This window comes from Ovis aries, chromosome 17 (genome assembly GCF_016772045.2).
Source record: "Ovis aries strain OAR_USU_Benz2616 breed Rambouillet chromosome 17, ARS-UI_Ramb_v3.0, whole genome shotgun sequence".
NCBI lineage: Eukaryota > Metazoa > Chordata > Mammalia > Artiodactyla > Bovidae > Ovis > Ovis aries.
Genome location: NC_056070.1, coordinates 61,842,564 through 61,853,538, shown reverse-complemented (window position 1 = coordinate 61,853,538; position 10,975 = coordinate 61,842,564). Strand labels below are relative to the sequence as shown.

Genomic DNA, 10,975 nt, shown 5'->3' with positions numbered 1-10,975 from the left:
ATGCATTTAATAATACTTCCAACATCCACTCTACTTTGTTTGGTCCCAGAGGGGTTAAATAAACTGGCTAAAAGTCCATCTTAGGCACCCTTTAAGTCACTGATTAAAAATCTTGCTCATTCTAGCCAGCAGTTCCTTTTGAGAGTGAAAATGAAAGTTGACTCCTCCACTCCAGCCCAACTCCACCTTTCCTGGTTTTCTCTTTGAGGATATTTAGGAGGGGGAGAAAGTGCTCCTAGAGGGACAGCAAGTGACCCCCCCCACCCCCCGTGCCTCCCCGCTTCCCCGCCTGCCTTCCACCAGTGGCGGTAGACCACTGTGTATCTGGGGACAAGCAACATGAGTGAATGACTGAATGGAGGAAGGCGGAGTGGGTGAATGGATTCTGCCAGCCAAGAAGCCCAACTGCAGAGACAACTTATAGGCGGTGGTGGAGAGGGGATGGAGGAGGGAGATGGTCTTCCTGATCTTTGAGCTTGGCTCCTTAACCCTTTCTGAGCTTCCCCTCGTGCACTGCTCCACATCTAAGGTCTGAGCGCAAACGCGGGTGTGTACGTGGGGGGTTGGTGGGGGAGGGTGTTGGTGATCGAGGGTCACGCGCAGGTGGCTTTGCAGAGGTGGCGGCGGTGGCAGAGGCGACAAGGCTGGAGGAGGAGGACGAGAGACGCGGGCTCTCCGTTGCTGCGGGAGGGTAAGGTGGGCTGGCGGGGAAGGGGTTTGGTCAGGGGGAGGGGACTGGTCACCGCAGGTCCTACCTCCTCGAGCGCTGAGTCCGGGAGAGTGGGGTGTTATTTGGGGTGGGGAGGGGAACGCAGGACGATGTCCTCGGGGCCAGCTGGAGCTGGAGGATGCGCTAGAACTGAGGGTGGGGTGACTACGGTATTGGACGGCGGGATCCGACCGGAATTTGGGGGGCGGGTCCCCAAAGGGTGTGCTAGTGGCAGCGTCTCCGCGGAAAACAGGTGGTCGCCAGCAACTGGTCCCTGGGGCTCAGTGGCCTGTGTCTCCAGCGGTGCCCCTCTTCCCCAGGTGGGCAGGGGGTTGGCACCTGGCCTCGGTAGCCTCCTGTGTTGGGTGCACGCCTTCTCCATAGGTCCCGGGGGTTGCCTGGCATCAACTGGGACACTTCTCCCTCCTTGGGCCTTAGTCAGCGGTCTTTCAGAGGGAGAGGAAGAGGGGAGATGCAGAAAGTGCTGTTATCTGGACTCTTAAGGGCCAGTGAACATCAGCCTGTGTGTATCAGGCTGTTACCCTGGTCTTCACTTCTCACCCCAGGGATAGTGGTTTCCATACTCAGAGGGGGTCTTCCTGGCCTCACCCACTGACAATATTCTTGAAATTTCATCTTCTAAACCAGGGATGGCAAACTCAGGTGCATACAAGGACCAGGAGATAAATAATGATACCAAGCCTTACCTGGTCCCAACTGGATACCAGGCACTCTCTGGAGAGCTTTACACATATCCATTTACTTAATCCTCACGCTACCTCAAGGTTGCTACTTGTTATCATCCCATTTCACAGATAGGAAAGCTGGTGAAAGTTACTTGCCCAAAATCACATGGGTAAGAAGTACCAGGTCAGGACCAGATGGACAGGGTGGGTCCAGGTTCCAGACTTTGAACCATTGTGCTGAGCAGATGGACTGTGGAATCAACTTGGAGCCCCACCAGAGAGATTCATGTTTCCAAGCAGGATTGTGAGCCCAGTGTGGCCAGATCATCTGATTTCTTGAGAAGAAGAAAGTGGGACATTTTTGTAAAGTCATCTTTAGATTTTGACAATTGACTTAAATTTTAAAACACTTTTTATAATGGGAAGTTTCAAACACACAAATAGAGAAACTGATATAGTAACTTTTTTTTTTTTAATTACTGTGTGAGCCAAATAAAACATGTTCAGTAGCTACCTCTGTCCTAAACATGTCTGGGTGGTCACTGCCCTGATCTGAGCCCTGGCTCTTCAAAGTGTGGTCCTGGTTCAGCAGCATCTGTATCAGTATCTTTTGGAAGCTGGTTATAAATGTTGAATCTCAGGCCCCATCCTAGACCTACTGAATTAGACCCTGGATTTTAATGAGATCCCCAGTTGATCTATATACATATCAAAGTTTGAGAGACACTGCTCTAGGCCTTTTTTGCCTGGATAAGTTATATTAGTCTCCTTCCAGATAGATCTTCATGTCTCCAGATTCATAATCTTCTATTGATCTTAGAGTTGAATTTCATGCCTTTGATACCCTAAAGCTCTGGTCTGGCCCAAGATAATTTGGTGGACTAAGTATTTCCTTTAGGAAGGTTTGATCAGGTTACATGATAGAACCGGCATTGTTCACACCAGTCTTATCCCTTTACAGGCCCCTGAACAGTTCCTTCTTGTAACTCTTACAGAATTGCTTTGAAGATGAAATGAGATAATATAAGTAAGAGTATTTGTATATGTTTTTATTAGTCTGGATTCTTTCAGTTAAAAAGATAACTTAAAGCTGCTTATGCAAAACAAACAGGGATTTTTACAGCTTGAAGGCTCAGAAAAGACTAAGGGGGAAAGTTTCAGGTACGGCTTGATCCAGGGGCTCATCTAGTATAGTTGAAATTATCTTTCTCTCAGGGGGCTCTCCTGGACCAAATAGCTTGAAATTGGGAACATGGTAGTGGTTACCAAGAATAGTGGGAATAAATGTTTGTTAGGAAAGGATTATGTAATTGGAAACTGTATTTATTTATTTATCATTCTTAGAGTTTTTGTCTGATCTCTCCTATTAGACTGCAAGTTCCTTGAGAACTGTGGCTCTGTCTTCCTCATCTTTGCATCCTCATAAGTCAGACATACTGCATTTCACATAATGATGCTTAGGAAATACTGAATCAAATGTAATTGACTCAAGTGAAGTAGAGATTCAGTCTCTTAGACACCAGCCTCAGGCAAGGAATCTCCCTCCTTTTGAACTGCAATGGAAGTCACTGTTTGCACACTTCTGATATAAAGAACATCACAGTCTTTGACTTTACTCCCCTTTGTTTTTCTCACCACTACCCCTCAATTCAAAGTCATCTTGTCCCTTTGCAGGTGCCAAACAGTTAGGAAAATGGGCCCAGCATGAGACAGTTTCAAAGTGCGCAGCATTTTGTTATGGAAAGGTAACAGGGCTTTTCTCAGTGTGGCCCCAGCAATAATGGCTGTCTTCGATAGTTACCTCAGAGCTAGGGAAGCAAACAGAAGCTTTCAAAAGTATGTGTCAATCAAAGGGAGCTACTGATTCCCCATTTTCTTGGAGGCCAAGATTCTTTTGACAGGCAAAATTATGACTGCCAGCAGCTAGTAATTTGTCTTAAAATAGCAAAAACCAAACCAAAAAAACCCCATGGAAAACAAAAACAACAACAACAAAAAACCAACTACCCAATCAAAGACTCCAAAATCAAACAAGCCAAAATCAGCCAATCCAAACTAAATTAACAATAACAATAGATTGTGGAGAAATCTGGGAAGGTCTACAGAAGTGTTTTGGAGGGAGAATGCTTGGAGCTGGATTTCTGTTGGTCTAATCTGAATGCGAGAAAAAGTGAGATGTATAAACATGGTCTGAGGGACTCAAATAGATGGCCTATGAATTTCATCATTAAGAGTTTTGATGGGTTCAATAAACTTCTCTTTAAAAGAAACCATGGAACCATGCAGGCATATCAGCCACTCACACTTTAGTCTGAACTAGCCACTTTCTGACAGCTAGGAGTTGCAAACTCAACTGCTTACAGGGTTCAGGCATAAAATGTCAACAAGTAAAGTAGGATGGGCCAGGAAAATACAAGAGTGGTAGGATGTGATGAGTTGGAGAGTACATGCTCCATCTATAGATGTTAGTGAGTTCAAGCTCATACTGCTGCTTGCATGATAGGCCAATAAATTGGCAGATGAGTTGTTGGGGCAAAAGGAATAGTGACTTTATTTGGAAAGCCAGCAGACCAAGAAGATGGTAGTCTAGTGTCCCAAAGAACCATCTTAAATCACAGAAGGAAAGGGGAAGTGAGCTTCAGACTTCTCAGAAGGCTTTGTTCCCTAAGGGAATTACTTGACAATAAAATTCTTCCTAGAGGGAAAAACAACAACAACATCTTACCCAAGTTAGCATTCAGGCTGCTTCTATGCTCAAAGGCGAGTGGTTGATTATTGCAAACTTCACCCTGTGAGAATCCTTTGTTTATGCAGCTGTCCGTATAGGTCAGGTCACCATATTCCTGTAAACTTCCAACATGAGCAATGTTACTGTTTTACAGTTTTTTCATCTCTATATGATGGAAATTTGTTATACCTTTAAAGGACAGAGGCTTGGAAATGGGCTATCCAGTATATTTTGGACTATAGGCAACATTCTTAATCTGTAGCAAAAGCAATAGAATACAGGGGTTAAAGAAATACCAGTAGAGCCACTATCAAGTCAGATTTGCTCTTCCCTGTTATACAGGGAGCAGCTGCAACTCAGCTCTGGGCGATCATTACCATGAGAAACTACAGGCTCAGCGTTACTGTATTTTGGCGGACAGAGTCAGAAATTTAGAACTTTACATGAACTCTTTCCATTTTTAAAAACATATAAAAACTTTTTTTTACCTTGTTTACTTACTAGTTCCTAACTGAACTGAACTGAACCTTTCATCACAGCTTCCTTTGATAATCTGGACATTTTATGCCTGAACCCTGTAAGCAGTTGAGTTTGCAACTCCTAGCTGTCAGAAAGTGGTTAGTTCAGATTAAAGTGTGAGTGGCTGATATGCCTGCATGGTTCCATGGTTTCTTTTAAAGAGAAGCTTATTGAACCTGGGAAATTCACATGTGACTTCATTTTGTATACAATTTCAGAGGCCTCCTTCCATTCCACTGTGTAGCTCAAGGTTGGCAGTGACTCCTCATTCTGAGAATTAGATTGTGGGTACCCAGGGCTTCCTTGTTGGCTCAGCAGTAAAGAATCTGCCTGCAGTGCAGGAGATGCAGGAGTCTTGGGTTGATCCCTGGGTTGGGAAGATCCCCTGGAGGAGGGAATGGCAACCCACTCCAATATCCTAGCCTGAAAAATCCCATGGACAGAGAAGCCTGATGGGCTGCAGTCCATGGGGTCTCAAAGAGTCGGACACAGCTGAGTGACTAAGCACAAGCCCAGACCCTTTGAACTGCATGGATTGCTCTCTGGGATGTGTCTTCCCCGACATCCTCCCCTCCCTCACCGCTCCATTCTCTTCCCATTTGAAAAACTCCTCTCTCCTTCCCTTTCATCTTTCTTCTTATATTTTAAAAAATTCCAGTAAAGTCATTGCTTTTAATTTTTATGATTTAACTGTATTGGTATAATACATCCATATAGCTGAGAAGTCAATTATCACATATTTATAACAGAATAATCATATTTCCCACTTCTTTCCTAGTCCATCCTTAGAGGCAACTACTTTCAACCCCCTTAGCTGATTCTTACAGCATTTCCCCATCTTCATACTTCTAATTTTGATTTTAACATATATTTCTAGTTATTTCATTCACTCTTTTAATAAGTAATTTATTAATTAAATTACTTATGCAAAGCCCTGTTGAGGAAGGGAGCATGGCAATTTCAGGAACCATTTTCTTGGGTACTTGGAATCATACTCTTTTTTAATTTTTCTGGCTGTGTGGCTTGTGGGAACTTAGTTTTTGGACCAGGGATCATATCCATGCTCCCCTGCAGTGGAAGTGCAGAGTCCTAACCACTGAACCATCAGGTAATTCCCTGGAACTGCATTCTTTAACTGAATGAACCTTCACAGCAGAGACTTAGAGGCAGTGTGGTGAAGAGCTGGTTCATGGGTTCAAATCTTTTCTACCTGGCCCATTAGCAATGTGCTCTTAAACAAAACATAACTGAGTCACACTTTTCTTACCTAAAAAATACTGTTACTAAAACGTAAAGAGTTTTGTGGTGAGCACGACATGACATAATTCTTGTAAAGTGTGGCCCAATGCCTGCCACACAATCAGTGGTCAAAACCTGCCTGCTGATATTATTATCGCTATTTTTTTTTCCTGTGTAAATATAAGCTGAAAGAGAAAAATCTAGGGCAAATTTCAAGTTTGTGAAGACCAGTGAAGTCTGGGGGACAGAAAAGCTTTAGTTTGTGCTGATGAACATGTGTGATGCATTCAGGTCACAGTGGAGAGAAAGAGCACACAGGTTTTGAGCCTGGCATTTCCCTGGCCTGCAGGCATTAGTCCATGTAATAGGAAGTGCTTCAGAGCCACATGAAGCTTCACCCTCATTCCCTGTTAGTACTCTCTGGGCAAGGGGCAGAAAATGGATGCTTTGGGGACCAGCTTTCCTAGAAAGCACCAGAAGACTTGCCTCCACGTCCAAGGCTCAGAGTCCTGGGAGTCTAACTTTCTGCCTGAAAGCTGTGTCGGTCCTTCTCTTCCTGTCTTGCCTGGGATCCTAACAACCCATTTTATTTTGACTTTGCTCTCAATCTCACTGGACACCCTGAACCCGGGTGACAGAGTGATTATGGTTTGCTGCTGTGATGATGATGACGTGATGAGGGCTTTAAGGTTGAAGGAAGATGGGCACCCACTTCTCACTTCCCCTCTTACTCCATTGCTCTCTGTCAGTTTCTTTGTCTTCCTGTCTGTCTGCCTCTCAACCTCTCTTTGTGTCTATATATCTTTGTCTGCCTGTGTCTCACTCTTTTTGTCTGTCTTTCTCTGCTTATCTCTCCGTTTCTCTCTATGAACTTTATATTAGACTCTTTCTGTCTCTCCTCTTTTTTTTGACCACACCCTACAATCTGTGGGATCTTAGTTCCCCTACTAGGGATCAAACCCATGGCCCCAGCACTGAAAGCATCTAGTCGTAACCACTGGACCACCAGGATATCTCTCTGCCTCTTTCTGTCTCCCCTGGCTTCCTTACCCCATCCCTAATACCCCATCTTTCCTATTAGCGACCCCCCCAGCTTTTTTCAACAAGCTATGACTTTAGGAAGAGTCCCCTCCATATGAGGCCATTTTAATCAAGGGCTTCAGTTCAGTTCAGTCGCTCAGTCGTTTCCACTCTTTGTGACCCCCACCATGGACTATGGTATGCTAGGCTTCCCTGTCCATCACCAGCTCCTGGAGCTTGCTCAAACTCATGTCCATTGAGTCAGTGATGCCACGTCACCATCTCATCCTCTGTCATCACTTTTTCCTCCTGCCTTCCATCTTTCCCAGCATCAAGGTCTTTTCCAATGAATCAGTTCTTCACATCAGGTGGTCGAAATATTGCAGTTTCAGCTTTAGTATCAGTCCTTCCAATGGGTATTCAGGACTGATTTCCTTTAGGATAGACTGGTTGGATCTCCTTGCAGTCCAAGGGACATTCAAGGGTCTTCTCCAACACCACAGTTCAAAAGCATCAATTCTTCGGCGCTCAGCTTTCTTTATAGTCCAATTCTCATATCCATAAATGACTACTAGAAGAACCATAGCTTTGACTAGATGGACCTTTGTCAGCAAAATAATATCCCTGCTTTTTAATATGCTGTCTAGGTTGGTCATAGCTTTTCTTTCAAGGAGTAAGCCTCTTTTAATTTCATGGCTATCCCATTTGCAGGGGATATCCCTTCTCCAAGGGATAGGCGATCCCTTCTCCAAGGGGTAGCCTATCCCTTCTCCAGGGGGTCTTCCAGACTTGGGAATTGAACCAGGGTCACCTACATTGCAAGCGGATTCTTTACCAACTGAGCTATCAGGGAAGCCCTAATCCAGGGCTTAGCTAACATAATTTTTGTATTTTGTATATCACAGCGGCAGGGGGAAGTTAGCTGGCTTGCTAACTTTTAGAAAAATAGTCTTTTTATTAGCAAATTTGTGCAGAGTGGTTTGCAAGATGTGAGATGTGACTAAAATATTAAATTCCTAAAACTGGCAAAGCACTGATGGATCAGGGAGGTAAATTATAGAAGTGTATTCTCCCACAGGAATTACACTAACATTCAAAATTAACTTTTCTTAATTCTGTGTCCACTCATTACACACCAGCTTAGAGGGGGGAACATTTAAATCTTAGTTCTTGGTGAGCTCCCTAATAGAAGAAAGTAGCAGTAATTAAGTTAGAAGGTAAAAATTGTTCTTTGGTTACTTCCTGCAAGTTTTCCTCCCTTGGGGAATATTACAGAGAGGAAATGTTTTGCAGAGTCTTGGCAAAATTAAGATCGTCAGCCTTTAGGGAAACGGGCAGGTCTAGAGATAATGTGAAATGTTTAGGAAAAACAATAGGTAGCTTGGGAAGTTTTAAGATTTTTCCTTCCCCCCCTCCCTTCCTCCTGCCTTCCTTTTCCTTTTAAATTTTCCTTTCCTCTATGTTATGTCTGGGTCAATAGCCTGCTATACCTGAACCCAGACTGACATCAAGATAGCTGAGTTTAATTCTGGCTTTGCTGCTGTGTGACCATGGGAAAGTTATTCAACCTCTCTGGGCTTCAATTTCCTCTTCTGTTGAGTCAGAAGTTTTGAACTTGATGACCTCTAACATTTTTTCCGAGGTCTAAAATTCTTTCATGCACACACCAACAAATGCTTAATTTTTAATATGTATTTCCCTCCTGTTATGAAAAGGACAAACTCACTAAATGATTTGAGGAGAAATAAAAAGAACAAATGAAAACTCTCCATAATTCTAACACCCAAAGAACTGCCATGAACATTTTGGTGCATTTCTTTTCATCTTTTTTTGCTATACAGTTTTGATATGCAGATTATTTTCATTGTACATAATAACAGGTTTATATGCTTTTCTGTTAGCATTTCCTCCCTATGCATGTCTGTCTGTCCTTCCTGTCTTCATGAACAACATCTTTAATGGGTACATAATATTTCACTGGGCAACTTAATTTACATAACCACTCCCTAACTGGTGTCATACTGGTTGATGGCAGCTTTTCTCTTTTAACGCTACTGATGGTGGGATGACTCATTTTCTGAAGGCTCCAGGCTACATTTTTTTCAGAGTCTGAATAGAGAGAATTGAAGTCTGGCTTCACAGCAGGCCTGTTCCATTGCAGCCCCACTGGATGAATCCGGACAACAGATGTGTTTTGTTCAACTTGAAGAATATTTTTAATAACTTTATTTAGTTCCCACTTTACAAAAATCAAAGAGATCTCACAGAAAAATCCAGATCTCCAACTTCTCTTAGAAATTTAAAAATAATCCCAAGTAGTAATGCTTAGGTGGTATTGAGGAGCAACTGCCCCTTTAAGTCAGTCAGTGTCTCCTATTGGTCCCAGTCCTGTGAGGCCATCTTTCTCCTTTGAGACCTCTGTTGATTCTTATTGGATCTGAGCTGAACCCAGGTACTGGTTAGGCACAGGTCATGATATGCTGAGCTTTTTACTCAGAGCAGGACCCAGTAAATAAATCCTGGGCATTGTGCTATGTCAGGCTGTTTTTACAGGTGTTGTGGGAATTGTGTGGCTGAATTTCTGTGCTCTGCATTGTGTTTTAGTGATTTGTGCTTAGAAATGAAATCATTGCTTGGTTGCGGCCAGGCTACAGGGATGGATAACTCTCAAGACTCCTACCCTGGTTTTGAGAACAGTTCTGTGATGGACAGTCATTTATTTCTTTTTTCTCTGTGGTTTTATACATGTGTCTGCTGACTTCTGAAGTCTTAATTCAGGAGCCTTGGCCAGCCCATCCACAGTCAGACCCTTGCTGGCACATATCGGAATTGTAATTATGTCCTTGTGTGTATCCCCACTGTGGCAGAGACAGTAATGCTCATCAGACAGCCCATGTTCTCGGCTGCATTCTTGGTCCCTTTGCACTTAAGTGGAGCCTTGAGGCTAGTTCTGGCTGATGGTCTATGAGCAGAGAGTGTGAGTCACCTCCAGGCTTAGGCATAGGAATGGTTATGAGTACTCTGGGTACTTTTTTCCTGCTGTGTGAATTGTGAAGGCCTCATGTTGAAAATGTGGAATCAGAGCACTATTTTCACCTGGATTTCTGAGTTACCTGGAACCACAGCAGACTCTGTGCTAGGGGAGAGTAAATTTTTATTGTACTAAAGTACTGCGGTTTTAGTGTATTTGTTACTGCAGCATAACCTAGCCTAAGCTGACTGATACATTCTCTATTAGAAATAATGAGCAAGGGAACTTCTCAGGTGGTTGAGAACTAACATTTATTGAGTGCTATCTATTTTGTTATTTATTTTCCACATTTAAAAATGAGGAAAATGAGGTCCAGGGAAATTAGGTAGTTTGCTCAGGGTCATAGAACTATTTAATACATAGTTCTGCCAGAAGGCTTCCTATCCATCTTTTCAATTGTCTCTAGGTATTAACTATAATGCCTCCTCAAGGAAGTCTTACCTGATCACCAGGTTAGAGTGCTTCTCACTGTTATGCTGCTGCTAAGTTGCTTCAGTCGTGTCCGACTCTGTGCGACCCCATAGATGGAAGCCCACTAGGCTCCCCAGTCTCTGGGATTCTCCAGGCAAGAACACCGGAGTGGGTTGCCATTTCCTTCTCCAATGCATGAAAGTGAAAAAGTGAAAGGGAAGTCGCTCAGTCGTGTCTGACTCTTAGCGACCCCATGGACTGCAGCCCACCAGGCTCTGCCATCCATGGGATTTTCCAGGCAAGAGTACCGGAGTGGGGTGCCATTGCCTTCTCACTGTTATATGATCCCCCAAATCCTGGTACTCCTCCCATATAGCATTATCCCACATAACTTCTCATCGGACTTTAACTGCCCTAAGAATAGTTCCTGTGTCTGTTTTGCTCAGTGTGATATCTCCAGCATCTAGTACACTGCCTGGAGCATAGTAGGTACTCAATGTATTTTTGTTGAATAAAAGAGAGTCAGAAAGTTTGAACTTGGGTCCTTACTGCCACTAATCAACTGTGTCATCTTGGACAAGTAGTTTTCTCTCTCCGAATCCCAGTGTTTCCAGTAGGACTAGGTAGATGTT

The 10,975-nt window shown here is 43.6% G+C and overlaps 1 protein-coding gene across 2 annotated transcripts in view; it reads left to right on the top strand.

Annotated features, from left to right (window-relative positions):
- The first annotated feature begins 205 nt into the window (after positions 1-205).
- RPH3A (rabphilin 3A) overlaps positions 206-10,975 on the top strand; it is a 272,724-nt gene continuing 261,954 nt past the window's right edge. The window contains exon 1 of one of the 2 annotated variants that reach the window (XM_042234677.2): positions 206-529. The gene's annotated coding sequence lies outside the window, so the exon portion shown is untranslated. Of the gene's footprint in view, positions 530-599; positions 692-10,975 lie in introns of those variants that run through there. The other variant, XM_060401249.1, reaches the window with a different exon arrangement.